Below are 19,600 nucleotides of genomic sequence, written 5' to 3'. Positions count from 1 at the left end.
TATTTATTTGTTTGTTTATTTATTTATTTGTTTATTTATTTGTTTGTTTATTTATTTGTTTGTTTATTTATTTGTTTATTTATTTGTTTATTTATTTGTTTATTTATTTTGTTTGTTTATTTATTTATTTGTTTATCTATTTATTTGTTTGTTTATTTATTTGTTTGTTTATTTATTTGTTTATTTATTTATTTATTTATTTGTTTGTTTATTTATTTGTTTATTTATTTATTTGTTTATTTATTTATTTGTTTATCTATTTATTTGTTTGTTTATTTATTTGTTTGTTTATTTATTTGTTTATTTATTTATTTATTTATTTGTTTGTTTATTTATTTGTTTATTTATTTGTTTGTTTGTTTATTTATTTGTTTGTTTATTTATTTGTTTATTTATTGATTTGTTTGTTTATTTATTTGTTTATTTATTTGTTTGTTTATTTATTTGTTTGTTTATTTATTTATTTATTTGTTTGTTTATTTATTTGTTTATTTATTTGTTTGTTTATTTATTTGTTTGTTTATTTATTTGTTTATTTATTTGTTTATTTATTTGTTTATTTATTTGTTTGTTTATTTATTTATTTGTTTGTTTATTTATTTGTTTGTTTATTTATTTGTTTGTTTATTTATTTATTTATTTATTTGTTTGTTTATTTATTTGTTTATTGATTTGTTTATTTATTTTGTTTGTTTATTTATTTGTTTGTTTATTTATTTGTTTGTTTATTGATTTGTTTATTTATTTGCTTATTTATTTATTTGTGGACTATTATCCTCATCTTCTAGTTGTTTCACAACATTTCGCCTAACTCTTCTGGCCTTCGTCAGGACAGGATTGCAATGATGAGTCTCTTAACCGTATCCTCAGTAATTACTGCCTTCCATAGTTGTTGTTGTCTCACTATGTTTTGGAGAACTAAGCCTCTGGACGGCTTTGAGTAAGATTGAAACATGTTCAGACAATGCCACAACACCCCTGCCTTTAACCCCCTAAATATAAACAGAATTAAATGGTTCTTTTGCTCAGTTAATGTGGGTGCGTTACTTACGGAAAAACGGTTAATTAAACCATAGAACCCTTGTTAAAAACTATACAAGCTCTATAATTGAATACCCCCCTCCCCCCAAAAAAAACGAAAAACATAAAAAGTATGCTTTTGTAAACCGCTTACTGACAACATTATTTATGCTATTAAATGAGGTGAAACTATTTTATTTTATGAAAAATATTTCTCATTATTTAAAATGTTCAGCATGTGTTCATGCACCTTGTGAAACGTCACGTGACTACAAATGTACATTTCCGTAAAAACTGCTATTGCGTGCTCGCATGTAGTGTTAACAAAGGCAGTGAAATGGTACAAAATAGTCCCAGAGTCCAGGGGTTTATACCATGCAAACGGTAAATTTTTGACGGGTTTGAATATCAGCTTCGTTGTCAGCGAGCGTGAAAATCTATATATAATCAAATTTTATTGTTCAGTGTTCTGTTGTAGTTTAAGTAAACATCATTTATTTCTTTAGTTGTGGACTATTATCCTCATCTTTCACAATGTTTTGGCCAACTATGCCTCATTTTTGTTTTAATATGAACTCCTAAACCTACAATGGTTTGTGTGTGGGTAAAGGGGTCAGTTGGATCCACAAAGTTTTCATCATGAACCATTTTGTCGTGATTATATACCCCACTCTCAAATTATTTGAGACTTTCATAGGTCACCATCAGATAAATCCGTATTCCTTGTAGGATCCCAGATCCAATAGTTGGAAACAATGTTTCTTTATCACTCTTCTTTGTCGATCTTCTCCACAAAGGCTTACATGCTTTCACTCACATCCAACGCCCTTCCGTCTTTATTCGTCACATGATATACTCTGTTGTATTTTCTAATATTTTAAATATGATTTCAGCCTGTGTGAAACTCATTAAATAATAAAGTAGATAAATAAGAAAGGGTCCACTTCCTTTTCTTGATTTCCTCATTACTTACCATTTTGTGGATTTTGTAAAATCCACAAAATTTTTAATTACAAAAATAAAAACTAAATACTAAAAAGAATAAAGTGTAAAAAATGGGAATAAAAAATAATAAAAGAAACAATAAAAACAAAAGCAAATGAAATTAAATTTGTGTTAAAACATTAAATTATTAAAACAAAATGAAATTAAATTTTTTAAACATTAAATTATAAAAGCAAAAAAAAACAAATGAAATTGTTTTTTTAAAACATTAAATTATAAAAAACAAAAACAAATTCGATTGAACGTTTTAGAAATTAAATGAACAAAACAAAAACAAAATGAAATTGAAAAAACAAAATGTAAATAATAGAATAAATTATTGTTTTAATGCCTATATGATAAAACTATTGAAAATTTTTTTTTTTTAATTGCAAGTGCTTATAAAAACAGATACACGTTCGTGTAATATATTTAAATTTTAACCACGTGTTGATATATAATGCAACGGTGTAATCTAAAAGCTGCCCTTTTTGACAGGCTATCATTAAAACCTAAACTGCATATCTGCCAAAATATTTACGTGCAATAAATTTAAAAAGTAAAGATTTACTTAATAATTTTCTTCAATTAATAATTTTATGATCAACTAATGTCATATAAAAACTGCTTTACTTAAAAATTCTATTGGGGGGGGGCAAATAAATAAGGATCACTGGTCAATGCCATGTATGTACATGTAGCTTGGAAGGAATTGAATTTAGAATCAAAGCTATTTGAACTGCTTCAATAATCGACTAACATTTTAACTAATTTTGCATATTTATATTTGTATGTAACATGAATATTAAATGTTCGTTTTTAGTTGAACAACAACTGTGGTTCGTGTTAATTTATGCATGTGAACATTTCGTCAGCATTTCCATTCATTAGAAACGTGCAAATTGAATGGCCGATCGCCAAAATGTATAAAGATTTACCCCTCCCTTCACTTAAAAAAAATCACCAAAATCCAGATAATCAGGTGTTCACCTCCCTAATCAGGGTCTTTGTGCCTTAATGGGACCGGTGTCCTGGCAACTGGTGTTGTTTTCTCTTATTTCCCAACAAAAAGATGCAGTTATTATTTTATTTAACATTCATATACAAAGTTCTTAAAACAAGCAGGCTGTCTTCTTACATATCTACCTGAACGTATCTTCCTCCCAAGGACATGTGTCATATTTGCTGCCACAATGTTTGGGAGCGCTACTAAGTATGTGTTTACCAGTACTGTAGGTTTTATCAGGTCTATTGTATTTTGTTGCATTTTTTTTGTGTTTCTACATATATTTTTTATAACTCGTTAAATTCTATTTACATAACACAAACGTAATATAACACAAACGTAATATAACACAAACGTAATATAGTTGTCGAAAAATCATCACATGGCAATCAATTACGTGGCACATCTCATTAATATATTTTTTAATTGTTCTTACGATTATAGCTGCATGTTATTTAGTTGGTTGATAATTTTAAATCCATTTCTCCCTGGCTTGTCCAATCACAAGCCAGCTCTCTATCACGTGGCAGAGTATATAAAAGGCGAAATCTGAAACCATTAACCCTCTTTCAATCTGACCATGCCTGGGAGAAAACTGAGTACTACGAGCTAGCAATGGCTCTCTTCTAAATCACATTTATTTCCGCATACCCACATGAACTTTATCATTCTACAGGACTACCAAAACGAACATTCTTTGTCACGCTAAAGAACATACACTCACGCACAAAAACACGTCAACACGAATACCTTTGCCCTCTCTACTATTTTTCCTGACAACTACTAGCTATAAACATGTGTGGACTGAACTGCTCTCCTTTCAACAAGCCGGCAATATATGAATTCTATCTTCACACAAGAACATTTCAATCAACTAACCCGTTTTTCTCTTGTACTCTTCTATTAACACTACTAACGAAGATGACAAATAAAGTTGTTTATTAATATAGAACGAAACTTCCATTTCGTTGTCTCTTATTCTACACTATTTTGTTACTTAATTTCTTGCATGTTCAATATTACGACACATCAATAATCTGAAGTTTATAAAAGTGTTCTTACATGGGAAATACTTCTTCGATATTTGAACTGAATGTGATGTTTATTACAATAAAATCAAACCTTTTTTTTTTATTTCGTTCATGTGTTCATTTCATGAACCGCCTGTGTCGTTTCTTTGCTTCTCGGCTTTCGAAAAAAAACCCTCCTCAACACAAATGATAGACACAAGATTCTATGTTTTTTTCTGAAAAAATTAGTTTTTCGATCTGCCCTCTCTTCCACGTAGAATCAGGCTCTCTTCTGATTTCGTAATAATCGTATTCCATGAACAATTCTGTGACGTTACAATCCAACATCAACAGGTGCTGCTCACTGCTGCTGCACTATTCGAACCATCTCTTTATATTATCACACATTTGGTAAGCAAACAAGTTGGTGCCGGGAAAACTCGTCCCGGGAAAACTCGTCTCCGGAAAACTCGTCTCCGGAAAACTCGTCCCCTTTCGCTAGGTAGGAAAACTGGTCCCTTATTGAATAAATATCGATTGAAAACACATTTTATGATCGTTCTTGAAGGAGATATTGTTTTTTTAAATAAACTATAGCCCCCCCCCCATAATATTTTTAAAAAAATATTTTTACTCGTTTAATGTATTTTTTGTGTTTTTAATAAAAGCGTTTATTATGTTCATAAACGAGACCGCATATTTTTTTTTATATTAATATAAAAAGAATTTACTTATATACTGTTGTTTATAAAAGGGTAAAATCGATTTTTCTACCTCGCCGACTATGTTGTTTATTTAATTTATTTGGAATCGTTTATTTGGTAAAGAAAAAAAAACAGAAAACAAACAAAAAACATGTCGGTCGAGTGTTACGGGAGAGCGAGAAATAATGCCCGGTATATCACATCTTAGGGGGTCTTGATAATCGCTAAAAAATAGAAAATGAAAGAAATTACTGAGGGAGATTTGGTTTTAAAAAGAAAATAATAAATTTTAATATTTTTTAAAATATAATTTAGAGAGAGAGGGGGGAATAAAACCTATATCTCCCTTCGAAAAGCAACCAACAAAAAATGAAATTAAAAAGATTCTTGATAAACGATAGCGGAGTTTTCAATAAAATTGATTAATAAATTTATTTAGTGATTACTTTCTCTCTTAATGATTGATTTTAGAATTTTGAAGCAAAAATTAAAAAAATTAAAAATGAGTTAACGAGAGATTGTCAGTCTACATGGCATCTCTCGCGCCAAAAAAATATTTCGCTTTTAATTTATTAGTTAATTTTTGCAAAATTTGACAGGACGACAATAAATGTTGATAATTGATAAAATCATAATTTTAAATAACGCATGTATGAGTGCATTTGGTATGACAGAAAACAAAAACATAACAAAAAAACTATCATAATTAAAAGACCAAAACAAAAAAGTAACGAAGAATCGAATCGCTCCCTGTTTTTTAATTTTGGGTTTTTTTTTTTTAATTGTTTTTATGACTCCAAAAAACATCGTTAAAATAAGAACAAAAAAAAATTGTAATTAACTTTGTATGAACATAATAAACGCTTTAAAATAAGTTAAACCACTAAGAACTTAGCCAGTTAGGTAGAAAACGGACACTTAGAAAATCGATTTTATTTAAAAAAAAAAAAAAAAAAATTAAACAAGTAAAAATATTTTTAAAAAAATATTATGGGGGGGGCTATAGTTTATTTTAAAAAACAATATCTCCTTCAAGAACGATCATAAAATGTGTTTTCAATCGATATTTATTCAATAAGGGACCAGTTTTCCTACCTAGCGAAAGGGGACGAGTTTTCCGGAGACGAGTTTTCCGGAGACGAGTTTTCCCGAGACGAGTTTTCCGGAGACGAGTTTTCCCGAGACGAGTTTTCCCGAGACGAGTTTTCCCGAGACGAGTTTTCCGGAGACGAGTTTTCCTGAGACGAGTTTTCCCGGGACGAGTTTTCCTAAATTCAAACAAGTTACCCCTCCTACGCTCGTAACAGATCCATTTGAACTTAATTTCTCAATCCTATAAATCGCACTGGTCACTACTGCCAATTTGACTACGCGAAGTGCATTATCCGACAATTGAAGTTTGTCGCTGATTATTTAAAAACAAATTATGAGTACTTCCAAAATTCACCACAGAATTACCTCACCCTATATGTAACACGAGGATACTTTATTATAAGTTAATATTATCAGTATAACTTTTGTACAAACTAAACTAGTAATAATTGTTTTAATATTTTTCATCGAACGAAAATTAAATAAATTACGAGACGAAAACCGTATTTACATAATTAGGGCTTTAAAATAACGTTCCCATGTAGTAAGCATTCCGAATGTTAAAACATTAATAAATCTAGCAAAAATCAACTAATGATCAGATTTTCGTGAAATTTTCGATATTTATCCATTTTAGAATGAACTTACATATAAAATGCAGTTTCCGCAAGATATATGAATGGATATACTTTTTTTTTTAGTGCGTGTCCCACCCCCATATTTACTTTTTCGAAATTCGAACAAAGTATATTTAAATCTATCGAAATTTCTATTTATTATTAAACATAAGAGTTCAAATAAGTAAAAAGTATTTAATTTAAAAAAATTTTATACACGTATTGAACAAATTCATTGAAGATTTAGGAGAGGATTCCACATAGAAATACCTCGGCATTGAGGATGTTACATAAGCACGAGTTATCTCCCTTTGACTTAGTGACTGCCACCGTCACTCTTGACTGCAACCTCCCACTACTTGTATTAGTGGTAAACTGCTATCTATTCAGTGTTAATAAATTCTTTGTTACGTTACCATGTGCGTCTCGCCTCTGTTCATGAATGCTTCACTAACAAGTTACTAACATGGTTTTATTTAATACTCACCTGTATCAACACGTAATATAAAATGGTGTCAGAATAAAACATCGAACCGTCAACATTCACAGCCGTATATTAATATTTTCACAAAAAAAAAAAAAATGGAATTTTTACCACCTCCAAAAGAATTGAACTTCTCTTCGGATAATCTCGGACAGGAATGGGAAACGTGGAAAAACTAATTTCAATTGTTCCTGCAAGCTACAGAGTCGGACAAGAAACCGGAGAAGGTGAAAACTTCAATATTGCTGACCTGTATAGGAAACGAGGGAAGGAAAATATATTATACGTTTAACTTTGAAAATGACGAAGAGAAGCTAAACTTAAAAAAAGTTATAGAAAAATTTGCCAACCAAGAAAAAACCTGACGTTTCTCACATATCAATTTCTCACGTGCAAACAGAAAGAAACACAGAGATTTGATGAGTACGTCACAGAATTACGGCAAAAGGCGAACAAATGTGAATTCGGCAACCTCACTGAAAGACTAATAAAAGACATTCTAATTTGTGGCGTCCATGATGGCATGTTAAGAGAAAGAATGCTTAGAGAACCTTCACTGGATCTACAAAAGGCAATACAAGCAGGCCTGAGTGCTGAAGAAACGAAGAGACACTCTAAGATAATGGCTGCATGCGAGACAGGAAGTATCTCAACAATTCGAAACCCAAAGAAAAACAAGATGTCGTCCAAAGTCATGCTCAAACGAGAAGACAGAAAGCCCGCGAAAACACAACAATGGATTGAGACATGCACATACTGCGCTGGGTCACATCAAAAAGGAAACTGTCCAGCATATAATAAAAATTGCACAAATTGCGGCAAAAAAGGACACTTCGCTCGAGTGTGTCGAACGGAAAAGAAGAAACTATATAATGTCGGACACAATTCAGACCACGTGGAGCAAAATCAATTCAACATGGACGCCATATTGAAAAAAAATGTAGACGCACTACAAACTGACAAATGGAAAGTAAAGATTCGAGGCAACAAAACACTCATCAACTTCAAAATCGATACAGGTGCTGAAATAAACGTATTACCAGCAAAAATATATATAGAAATATTGAACCAAAGCCAAAATTAAATAAAACGTCTATAAAATTAACCGCCTACAACTGTACGCAAATTCCCACAATAGGGAGCTGTGTTATACAATTACAAAATAAAAATATAAAAGTTCGCATTTCATTGTGGCAAACACATATGCAAACGCAGTAATCGGTGCGGAAACAGCGGAAGAGCTAGGACTGATAAAAAGAACTTATGAAATAAACAAGACGGACATCGAAGCATTAAAAGAAAAATATAAAGATTGCTTTGGTGACATTGGAAAATTACCAGTCACACATCATATAACCATAAATCCGGACATAAAACTCGTCATAAATCCTCCAAGGAACATACCGTTTGGGATGAAACCAAAATTAAAAAAGGAGTTAAAAAAAATGACAAAAATGGGAATAATAAAACCCGTTGAAGAACCGACAGATTGGATAAATTCTCTGGTAATAGTGGAGAAACCGAACGGAAAGTTAAGACTATGTTTGGACCCTAGAGACCTAAACAAGGCCATAAAAAGAGAACACTACAAATTACCCACCGCCGAAGAAATATTTGCAGAAATGGAAAATCCAAAATATTTCACGAAATTAGATGCTTCAAATGGATATTGGCAAATACCCGTTGATGAAGAAAGCTTTAAGCTATTAACATTTAATTCGCCATTTGGTCGTTATTCGTTCACACGCCTGCCATATGGAATACATAGTGCCTCTGAAATTTTTCAAGCACAAGTTGCAAAAATAATAGAAGGCATACCTGGAACGAAGAACTCACAGGATGACATAATAATATGGTCAGAAACATTAGAGGACCATATAAAAACATTAGACAAGGTATTCAGTCAACTACGCAAAGCTGGATTAAAACTAAACAAAAATAAATGTGAATTTGCAACAAAGCAATTAACATATTTAGGTCATTTGATCACTGATGAAGGAATAAAACCAGACCCTTCTAAAATAAAGGCAATAACACACATGCCTCTACCCGAAAATAAAAAAGATATCCAACGATTTTTGGGAATGACCAACTACCTGTGCAAGTTCATAGCAGAGTACTCAGAGGTAACTACACCGTTGAGAGTACTGCTACACAACGATACGCTGTGGTCGTTTGACAAACCTCAAATAGAGGCTATAGAAAAACTAAAACTAGCCTACCAGTTTTAAAATTTTATGATCCCAGCAAAGAAATTAAAATCACCACCGATGCCAGCAAACATGGATTGGGTGCAGTGTTACAACAGAAACATGATGAAAAATGGTTACCCGTGTCATACGCGTCACGATCAACAACCCCAGCAGAAAAAAATTACTGCCCGATAGAATTGGAAACACTCAGCATAGTGTTCGCCTGCAACAAATTCCACCAATTTATCTATGGAAGAAAATTTCTCATAGAAAATGATCACAAACCATTAAGGCAAATTTTTAAAAAATCCATTACAAAGAGCCCTCCGAGAATACAAAGATTCTTACTCACGCTTCAGAAATACGAATTTGAAGTAATATACATTCCAGGGCGAGAATCCGTAATTGCTGATGCATTATCACATGCATATATAACGGACAGCGAACAAGAAATATCGGATACAGAAATGGACAAATATATCCATACCATTATAAAACAATATCCAATGAGCGACCAAAAACTCAACATATACCGTGAGGAGACTGGGAAAGACCCAACACTAAAAATGCTCATGAAATATGCGACATCAACTTGGCCAGAAAAAATGGACGTGCCACCCACAATAGCACCATATATGCCAGTCCGCGATGACATATCGGTTATGAAAGGACTAGTATTGAAAGGTACACGAATAGTGGTCCCAACCTCCCTGAGGAAGGAAGCCTTACAAAAAATCCACACTGGACATTTGGGCATAGAAAAGTGCATTGCAAGAGCAAAAGAGGTCGTATATTGGCCTAACATAAACAATCAAATAAAAGAAATGGTTAGCACATGCACACATTGTCTAGATCACAGAAACCGACAACCGTCAGAATCACTAATACACCATGAAATACCCGTAACACCATGGACCAAAATTGCGACAGACGTATTAGCTCTGTATACTCCTTCAGTAGTGTCCGCCATGTTACTTTATAGTGTTGACGTTGGACTCGATGTATCGTTCTTTTGTGCTAATAAAAACTTTATTTAAAGAGTATACAGTATTTGTTTTACTTACAACACATACTGATTTTTACAAGGAATGGTGCACCTTCTTTGAGTTTTGTTAACAGTAAGTAACAGGACAATATTGAATACTTTACCAGACGAGATAAATTTTTTGTCCTGGGATCCAATATGACCAAGAGAATGCAAGAAAATGTTAAATGTTGGGGAGAGAAAAATAATTTTCTCAACTTTTTTACAAATTCAACTTTAGGAATATAAAAAAGAATTTAATTGAACATTCGAATGTCACTTGATTTCTGAAAACTTCATCTGAAAATAAAATAAAAAAGGGACCATTAAACACGACATATGAGACAAGGTGAAAGAAGCAAGGTTAGAAATTGATGTGCATAATGATGCTGGTTTAAACAGATGAATGCAAATATAAAAACGTTAGAAATTGATGTGCATAATGATGCTGGTTTAAACAGATGAATGCAAATATAAAAACGTTAGAAATTGATGTGCATAATGATGCTGGTTTAAACAGAGATGAATGCAAATATAAAAACGTTAGAAATTGATGTGCATAATGATGCTGGTTTAAACAGAGATGAATGCAAATATAAAAACGTTAGAAATTGATGTGCATAATGATGCTGGTTTAAACAGATGAATGCAAATATAAAAACGTTAGAAATTGATGTGCATAATGATGCTGGTTTAAACAGATGAATGCAAATATAAAAACGTTAGAAATTGATGTGCATAATGATGCTGGTTTAAACAGATGAATGCAAATATAAAAACGTTAGAAATTGATGTGCATAATGATGCTGGTTTAAACAGAGATGAATGCAAATATAAAAACGTTAGAAATTGATGTGCATAATGATGCTGGTTTAAACAGAGATGAATGCAAATATAAAAACGTTAGAAATTGATGTGCATAATGATGCTGGTTTAAACAGAGATGAATGCAAATATAAAAACGTTAGAAATTGATGTGCATAATGATGCTGGTTTAAACAGATGAATGCAAATATAAAAACGTTAGAAATTGATGTGCATAATGATGCTGGTTTAAACAGAGATGAATGCAAATATAAAAACGTTAGAAATTGATGTGCATAATGATGCTGGTTTAAACAGAGATGAATGCAAATATAAAAACGTTAGAAATTGATGTGCATAATGATGCTGGTTTAAACAGATGAATGCAAATATAAAAACGTTAGAAATTGATGTGCATAATGATGCTGGTTTAAACAGATGAATGCAAATATAAAAACGTTAGAAATTGATGTGCATAATGATGCTGGTTTAAACAGAGATGAATGCAAATATAAAAACGTTAGAAATTGATGTGCATAATGATGCTGGTTTAAACAGAGATGAATGCAAATATAAAAACGTTAGAAATTGATGTGCATAATGATGCTGGTTTAAACAGATGAATGCAAATATAAAAACGTTAGAAATTGATGTGCATAATGATGCTGGTTTAAACAGATGAATGCAAATATAAAAACGTTAGAAATTGATGTGCATAATGATGCTGGTTTAAACAGAGATGAATGCAAATATAAAAACGTTAGAAATTGATGTGCATAATGATGCTGGTTTAAACAGAGATGAATGCAAATATAAAAACGTTAGAAATTGATGTGCATAATGATGCTGGTTTAAACAGAGATGAATGCAAATATAAAAACGTTAGAAATTGATGTGCATAATGATGCTGGTTTAAACAGAGATGAATGCAAATATAAAAACGTTAGAAATTGATGTGCATAATGATGCTGGTTTAAACAGATGAATGCAAATATAAAAACGTTAGAAATTGATGTGCATAATGATGCTGGTTTAAACAGATGAATGCAAATATAAAAACGTTAGAAATTGATGTGCATAATGATGCTGGTTTAAACAGAGATGAATGCAAATATAAAAACGTTAGAAATTGATGTGCATAATGATGCTGGTTTAAACAGAGATGAATGCAAATATAAAAACGTTAGAAATTGATGTGCATAATGATGCTGGTTTAAACAGATGAATGCAAATATAAAAACGTTAGAAATTGATGTGCATAATGATGCTGGTTTAAACACAGATGAATGCAAATATAAAAACGTTAGAAATTGATGTGCATAATGATGCTGGTTTAAACAGATGAATGCAAATATAAAAACGTTAGAAATTGATGTGCATAATGATGCTGGTTTAAACAGAGATGAATGCAAATATAAAAACGTTAGAAATTGATGTGCATAATGATGCTGGTTTAAACAGAGATGAATGCAAATATAAAAACGTTAGAAATTGATGTGCATAATGATGCTGGTTTAAACAGAGATGAATGCAAATATAAAAACGTTAGAAATTGATGTGCATAATGATGCTGGTTTAAACAGAGATGAATGCAAATATAAAAACGTTAGAAATTGATGTGCATAATGATGCTGGTTTAAACAGAGATGAATGCAAATATAAAAACGTTAGAAATTGATGTGCATAATGATGCTGGTTTAAACAGATGAATGCAAATATAAAAACGTTAGAAATCGATGTGCATAATGATGCTGGTTTAAACAGATGAATGCAAATATAAAAACGTTAGAAATTGATGTGCATAATGATGCTGGTTTAAACAGATGAATGCAAATATAAAAACGTTAGAAATTGATGTGCATAATGATGCTGGTTTAAACAGAGATGAATGCAAATATAAAAACGTTAGAAATTGATGTGCATAATGATGCTGGTTTAAACAGAGATGAATGCAAATATAAAAACGTTAGAAATTGATGTGCATAATGATGCTGGTTTAAACAGAGATGAATGCAAATATAAAAACGTTAGAAATTGATGTGCATAATGATGCTGGTTTAAACAGATGAATGCAAATATAAAAACGTTAGAAATTGATGTGCATAATGATGCTGGTTTAAACAGATGAATGCAAATATAAAAACGTTAGAAATTGATGTGCATAATGATGCTGGTTTAAACAGATGAATGCAAATATAAAAACGTTAGAAATTGATGTGCATAATGATGCTGGTTTAAACAGAGATGAATGCAAATATAAAAACGTTAGAAATTGATGTGCATAATGATGCTGGTTTAAACAGAGATGAATGCAAATATAAAAACGTTAGAAATTGATGTGCATAATGATGCTGGTTTAAACAGATGAATGCAAATATAAAAACGTTAGAAATTGATGTGCATAATGATGCTGGTTTAAACAGATGAATGCAAATATAAAAACGTTAGAAATTGATGTGCATAATGATGCTGGTTTAAACAGAGATGAATGCAAATATAAAAACGTTAGAAATTGATGTGCATAATGATGCTGGTTTAAACAGATGAATGCAAATATAAAAACGTTAGAAATTGATGTGCATAATGATGCTGGTTTAAACAGATGAATGCAAATATAAAAACGTTAGAAATTGATGTGCATAATGATGCTGGTTTAAACAGAGATGAATGCAAATATAAAAACGTTAGAAATTGATGTGCATAATGATGCTGGTTTAAACAGATGAATGCAAATATAAAAACGTTAGAAATTGATGTGCATAATGATGCTGGTTTAAACAGATGAATGCAAATATAAAAACGTTAGAAATTGATGTGCATAATGATGCTGGTTTAAACAGAGATGAATGCAAATATAAAAACGTTAGAAATTGATGTGCATAATGATGCTGGTTTAAACAGAGATGAATGCAAATATAAAAACGTTAGAAATTGATGTGCATAATGATGCTGGTTTAAACAGATGAATGCAAATATAAAAACGTTAGAAATTGATGTGCATAATGATGCTGGTTTAAACAGATGAATGCAAATATAAAAACGTTAGAAATTGATGTGCATAATGATGCTGGTTTAAACAGAGATGAATGCAAATATAAAAACGTTAGAAATTGATGTGCATAATGATGCTGGTTTAAACAGAGATGAATGCAAATATAAAAACGTTAGAAATTGATGTGCATAATGATGCTGGTTTAAACAGAGATGAATGCAAATATAAAAACGTTAGAAATTGATGTGCATAATGATGCTGGTTTAAACAGATGAATGCAAATATAAAAACGTTAGAAATTGATGTGCATAATGATGCTGGTTTAAACAGAGATGAATGCAAATATAAAAACGTTAGAAATTGATGTGCATAATGATGCTGGTTTAAACAGAGATGAATGCAAATATAAAAACGTTAGAAATTGATGTGCATAATGATGCTGGTTTAAACAGAGATGAATGCAAATATAAAAACGTTAGAAATTGATGTGCATAATGATGCTGGTTTAAACAGATGAATGCAAATATAAAAACGTTAGAAATTGATGTGCATAATGATGCTGGTTTAAACAGATGAATGCAAATATAAAAACGTTAGAAATTGATGTGCATAATGATGCTGGTTTAAACAGAGATGAATGCAAATATAAAAACGTTAGAAATTGATGTGCATAATGATGCTGGTTTAAACAGAGATGAATGCAAATATAAAAACGTTAGAAATTGATGTGCATAATGATGCTGGTTTAAACAGATGAATGCAAATATAAAAACGTTAGAAATTGATGTGCATAATGATGCTGGTTTAAACACAGATGAATGCAAATATAAAAACGTTAGAAATTGATGTGCATAATGATGCTGGTTTAAACAGATGAATGCAAATATAAAAACGTTAGAAATTGATGTGCATAATGATGCTGGTTTAAACAGAGATGAATGCAAATATAAAAACGTTAGAAATTGATGTGCATAATGATGCTGGTTTAAACAGAGATGAATGCAAATATAAAAACGTTAGAAATTGATGTGCATAATGATGCTGGTTTAAACAGATGAATGCAAATATAAAAACGTTAGAAATTGATGTGCATAATGATGCTGGTTTAAACAGATGAATGCAAATATAAAAACGTTAGAAATTGATGTGCATAATGATGCTGGTTTAAACAGAGATGAATGCAAATATAAAAACGTTAGAAATTGATGTGCATAATGATGCTGGTTTAAACAGATGAATGCAAATATAAAAACGTTAGAAATTGATGTGCATAATGATGCTGGTTTAAACAGATGAATGCAAATATAAAAACGTTAGAAATTGATGTGCATAATGATGCTGGTTTAAACAGAGATGAATGCAAATATAAAAACGTTAGAAATTGATGTGCATAATGATGCTGGTTTAAACAGAGATGAATGCAAATATAAAAACGTTAGAAATTGATGTGCATAATGATGCTGGTTTAAACAGATGAATGCAAATATAAAAACGTTAGAAATTGATGTGCATAATGATGCTGGTTTAAACAGATGAATGCAAATATAAAAACGTTAGAAATTGATGTGCATAATGATGCTGGTTTAAACAGAGATGAATGCAAATATAAAAACGTTAGAAATTGATGTGCATAATGATGCTGGTTTAAACAGATGAATGCAAATATAAAAACGTTAGAAATTGATGTGCATAATGATGCTGGTTTAAACAGATGAATGCAAATATAAAAACGTTAGAAATTGATGTGCATAATGATGCTGGTTTAAACAGAGATGAATGCAAATATAAAAACGTTAGAAATTGATGTGCATAATGATGCTGGTTTAAACAGAGATGAATGCAAATATAAAAACGTTAGAAATTGATGTGCATAATGATGCTGGTTTAAACAGATGAATGCAAATATAAAAACGTTAGAAATTGATGTGCATAATGATGCTGGTTTAAACAGATGAATGCAAATATAAAAACGTTAGAAATTGATGTGCATAATGATGCTGGTTTAAACAGAGATGAATGCAAATATAAAAACGTTAGAAATTGATGTGCATAATGATGCTGGTTTAAACAGAGATGAATGCAAATATAAAAACGTTAGAAATTGATGTGCATAATGATGCTGGTTTAAACAGATGAATGCAAATATAAAAACGTTAGAAATTGATGTGCATAATGATGCTGGTTTAAACAGATGAATGCAAATATAAAAACGTTAGAAATTGATGTGCATAATGATGCTGGTTTAAACAGAGATGAATGCAAATATAAAAACGTTAGAAATTGATGTGCATAATGATGCTGGTTTAAACAGAGATGAATGCAAATATAAAAACGTTAGAAATTGATGTGCATAATGATGCTGGTTTAAACAGAGATGAATGCAAATATAAAAACGTTAGAAATTGATGTGCATAATGATGCTGGTTTAAACAGATGAATGCAAATATAAAAACGTTAGAAATTGATGTGCATAATGATGCTGGTTTAAACAGATGAATGCAAATATAAAAACGTTAGAAATTGATGTGCATAATGATGCTGGTTTAAACAGAGATGAATGCAAATATAAAAACGTTAGAAATTGATGTGCATAATGATGCTGGTTTAAACAGAGATGAATGCAAATATAAAAACGTTAGAAATTGATGTGCATAATGATGCTGGTTTAAACAGATGAATGCAAATATAAAAACGTTAGAAATTGATGTGCATAATGATGCTGGTTTAAACACAGATGAATGCAAATATAAAAACGTTAGAAATTGATGTGCATAATGATGCTGGTTTAAACAGATGAATGCAAATATAAAAACGTTAGAAATTGATGTGCATAATGATGCTGGTTTAAACAGAGATGAATGCAAATATAAAAACGTTAGAAATTGATGTGCATAATGATGCTGGTTTAAACAGAGATGAATGCAAATATAAAAACGTTAGAAATTGATGTGCATAATGATGCTGGTTTAAACAGATGAATGCAAATATAAAAACGTTAGAAATTGATGTGCATAATGATGCTGGTTTAAACAGATGAATGCAAATATAAAAACGTTAGAAATTGATGTGCATAATGATGCTGGTTTAAACAGAGATGAATGCAAATATAAAAACGTTAGAAATTGATGTGCATAATGATGCTGGTTTAAACAGATGAATGCAAATATAAAAACGTTAGAAATTGATGTGCATAATGATGCTGGTTTAAACAGATGAATGCAAATATAAAAACGTTAGAAATTGATGTGCATAATGATGCTGGTTTAAACAGAGATGAATGCAAATATAAAAACGTTAGAAATTGATGTGCATAATGATGCTGGTTTAAACAGAGATGAATGCAAATATAAAAACGTTAGAAATTGATGTGCATAATGATGCTGGTTTAAACAGATGAATGCAAATATAAAAACGTTAGAAATTGATGTGCATAATGATGCTGGTTTAAACAGATGAATGCAAATATAAAAACGTTAGAAATTGATGTGCATAATGATGCTGGTTTAAACAGATGAATGCAAATATAAAAACGTTAGAAATTGATGTGCATAATGATGCTGGTTTAAACAGAGATGAATGCAAATATAAAAACGTTAGAAATTGATGTGCATAATGATGCTGGTTTAAACAGATGAATGCAAATATAAAAACGTTAGAAATTGATGTGCATAATGATGCTGGTTTAAACAGAGATGAATGCAAATATAAAAACGTTAGAAATTGATGTGCATAATGATGCTGGTTTAAACAGATGAATGCAAATATAAAAACGTTAGAAATTGATGTGCATAATGATGCTGGTTTAAACAGAGATGAATGCAAATATAAAAACGTTAGAAATTGATGTGCATAATGATGCTGGTTTAAACAGATGAATGCAAATATAAAAACGTTAGAAATTGATGTGCATAATGATGCTGGTTTAAACAGAGATGAATGCAAATATAAAAACGTTAGAAATGTAAGAAATTGCAATCGTAAGAAGGTTTTCATCTTTCCAATAATTATAAAATTAACTGGATTCATGAGAAAAATTTCAAAAACTGCCAGGCTAATATACTTAATGAACCACGAGCAAGAGAAAAAACGATGACATTTTAACGTATGGTTTGAATCATAAAAATGCATTTTTCCGTTGAAATATGACAGTGTTTTAATACGTGTCATCACTAGCATTAAACTATCAGTCGTTAAAAATACAACTCCACATAGGAAACTATGGATGTTAAGTTTACTATGGAAAGATGACAAATAAACAAATGGATGATGCTGGACTGCTTAATGTTTATTGTATGAACTCTTAATAGTTTTACGTTTATTACAATAAAACTTATTGATTAACTGTGTGTTTCTTTCAGTCTTTACCATTTGGGATTATTAATGCATTTATTGGCATCCTGATTTCACGACAAAACAGTTGTCAAATGGAAGATTCAAAACAACTTACGAAATTACAACAGCTGATGAAAAAACTCATGAAGGAGAACAACAAGACTCACGTTTATTTTTTTACTTGGGAGTTATTACTTATCATGGATTGAAGGCCACTCGAGGATAAGGGATAATGAATGTAAGGTGATTAAGAATGGCAATACAATGGTATAGCAATTATGTTGATTGACAAGCAACGATGAATAAAATATTCATATGAGTAGATAATATTGACATTGGAAAGTTTTTCACTTTTTTTTGTTTTAAAACGAGTTTATAAAGAATTTTTGTTTTAAAACGAGTTTATAAAGAAATTTTCAAGTGATTTTTGTATACAATCTATTTCCTCTGCACTCTTTGACTGGTGATAGAATTAAAAATTGTAATTCTACGTAATAAATTTAGAGATTTTATAAAAATAATTACGTTAAATTGAAAGGTAGATAGTCGTATATTGACCAAATTTTGCAGTCATCAAAGTCGCCACATCCACCCTCTCTCTCTTTCTCTCGCTCTCTCTCTCTCTCTCTCTCTCTCTATCTGCAATGTCACTTTCATCTGTCAAATAATAGCAGCGGTTTTTATAAACAAAGAATTTATTTTATTTGGTAAACACAGCAGTATGTAACGTATGTGATTTGGTGTCGGCAGGTATACATGAAATTGAGAAACAGACCTGTATGAAATAAATGTACATCCGTATGTGACATTATTAATGTTTTACATACGGAATTCTCTAGTTGAAGGCACTGTATACAAACGAAAACGTATACGAGAGACAACATAAAACTAATGAGGTAATCTACTAATATAGATATTTAATAGCAAATAATTATCAGGGATGTTATACAAAATAACCAACAATAGAGTGGAATACAAATGGGGAGAGGATCAAGCTTATTATGAACAGAGAAAGAAAGACTGTTTCATTAAATCTCAGAACAGTGTACAAAGGATGGATTTGGCTTACATGATGTCATTCGTCATACGAGGAGTAATCTGGAATAAAGTTCGATATAAGGGTATATGAGTTCCAATAAAAGGGCTGGCACTGTACAATCTTTGCTTGCAACAGAATATATTCAGAATCCAAAAGTGACAAATAGAATTTACATTTTTAGGTGGTTTTCAGCAGATTAGGACATTTTTGTTTTCTTATTCTTATGTTCGTCGAATTTTCTTTTTCTTTTGCCCAAAGTTTAGCTGACCTTTTGCTAAGGCAGACTTCCCTGGCTAAAAT

This window comes from Euprymna scolopes, chromosome 46 (assembly GCF_053919585.1).
Source record: "Euprymna scolopes isolate OS-2025 chromosome 46, ASM5391958v1, whole genome shotgun sequence".
Lineage (NCBI taxonomy): Eukaryota > Metazoa > Mollusca > Cephalopoda > Sepiida > Sepiolidae > Euprymna > Euprymna scolopes.
The sequence above is the reverse complement of the archived record's forward strand: the minus strand, read 5'-3'. Positions refer to the sequence as shown.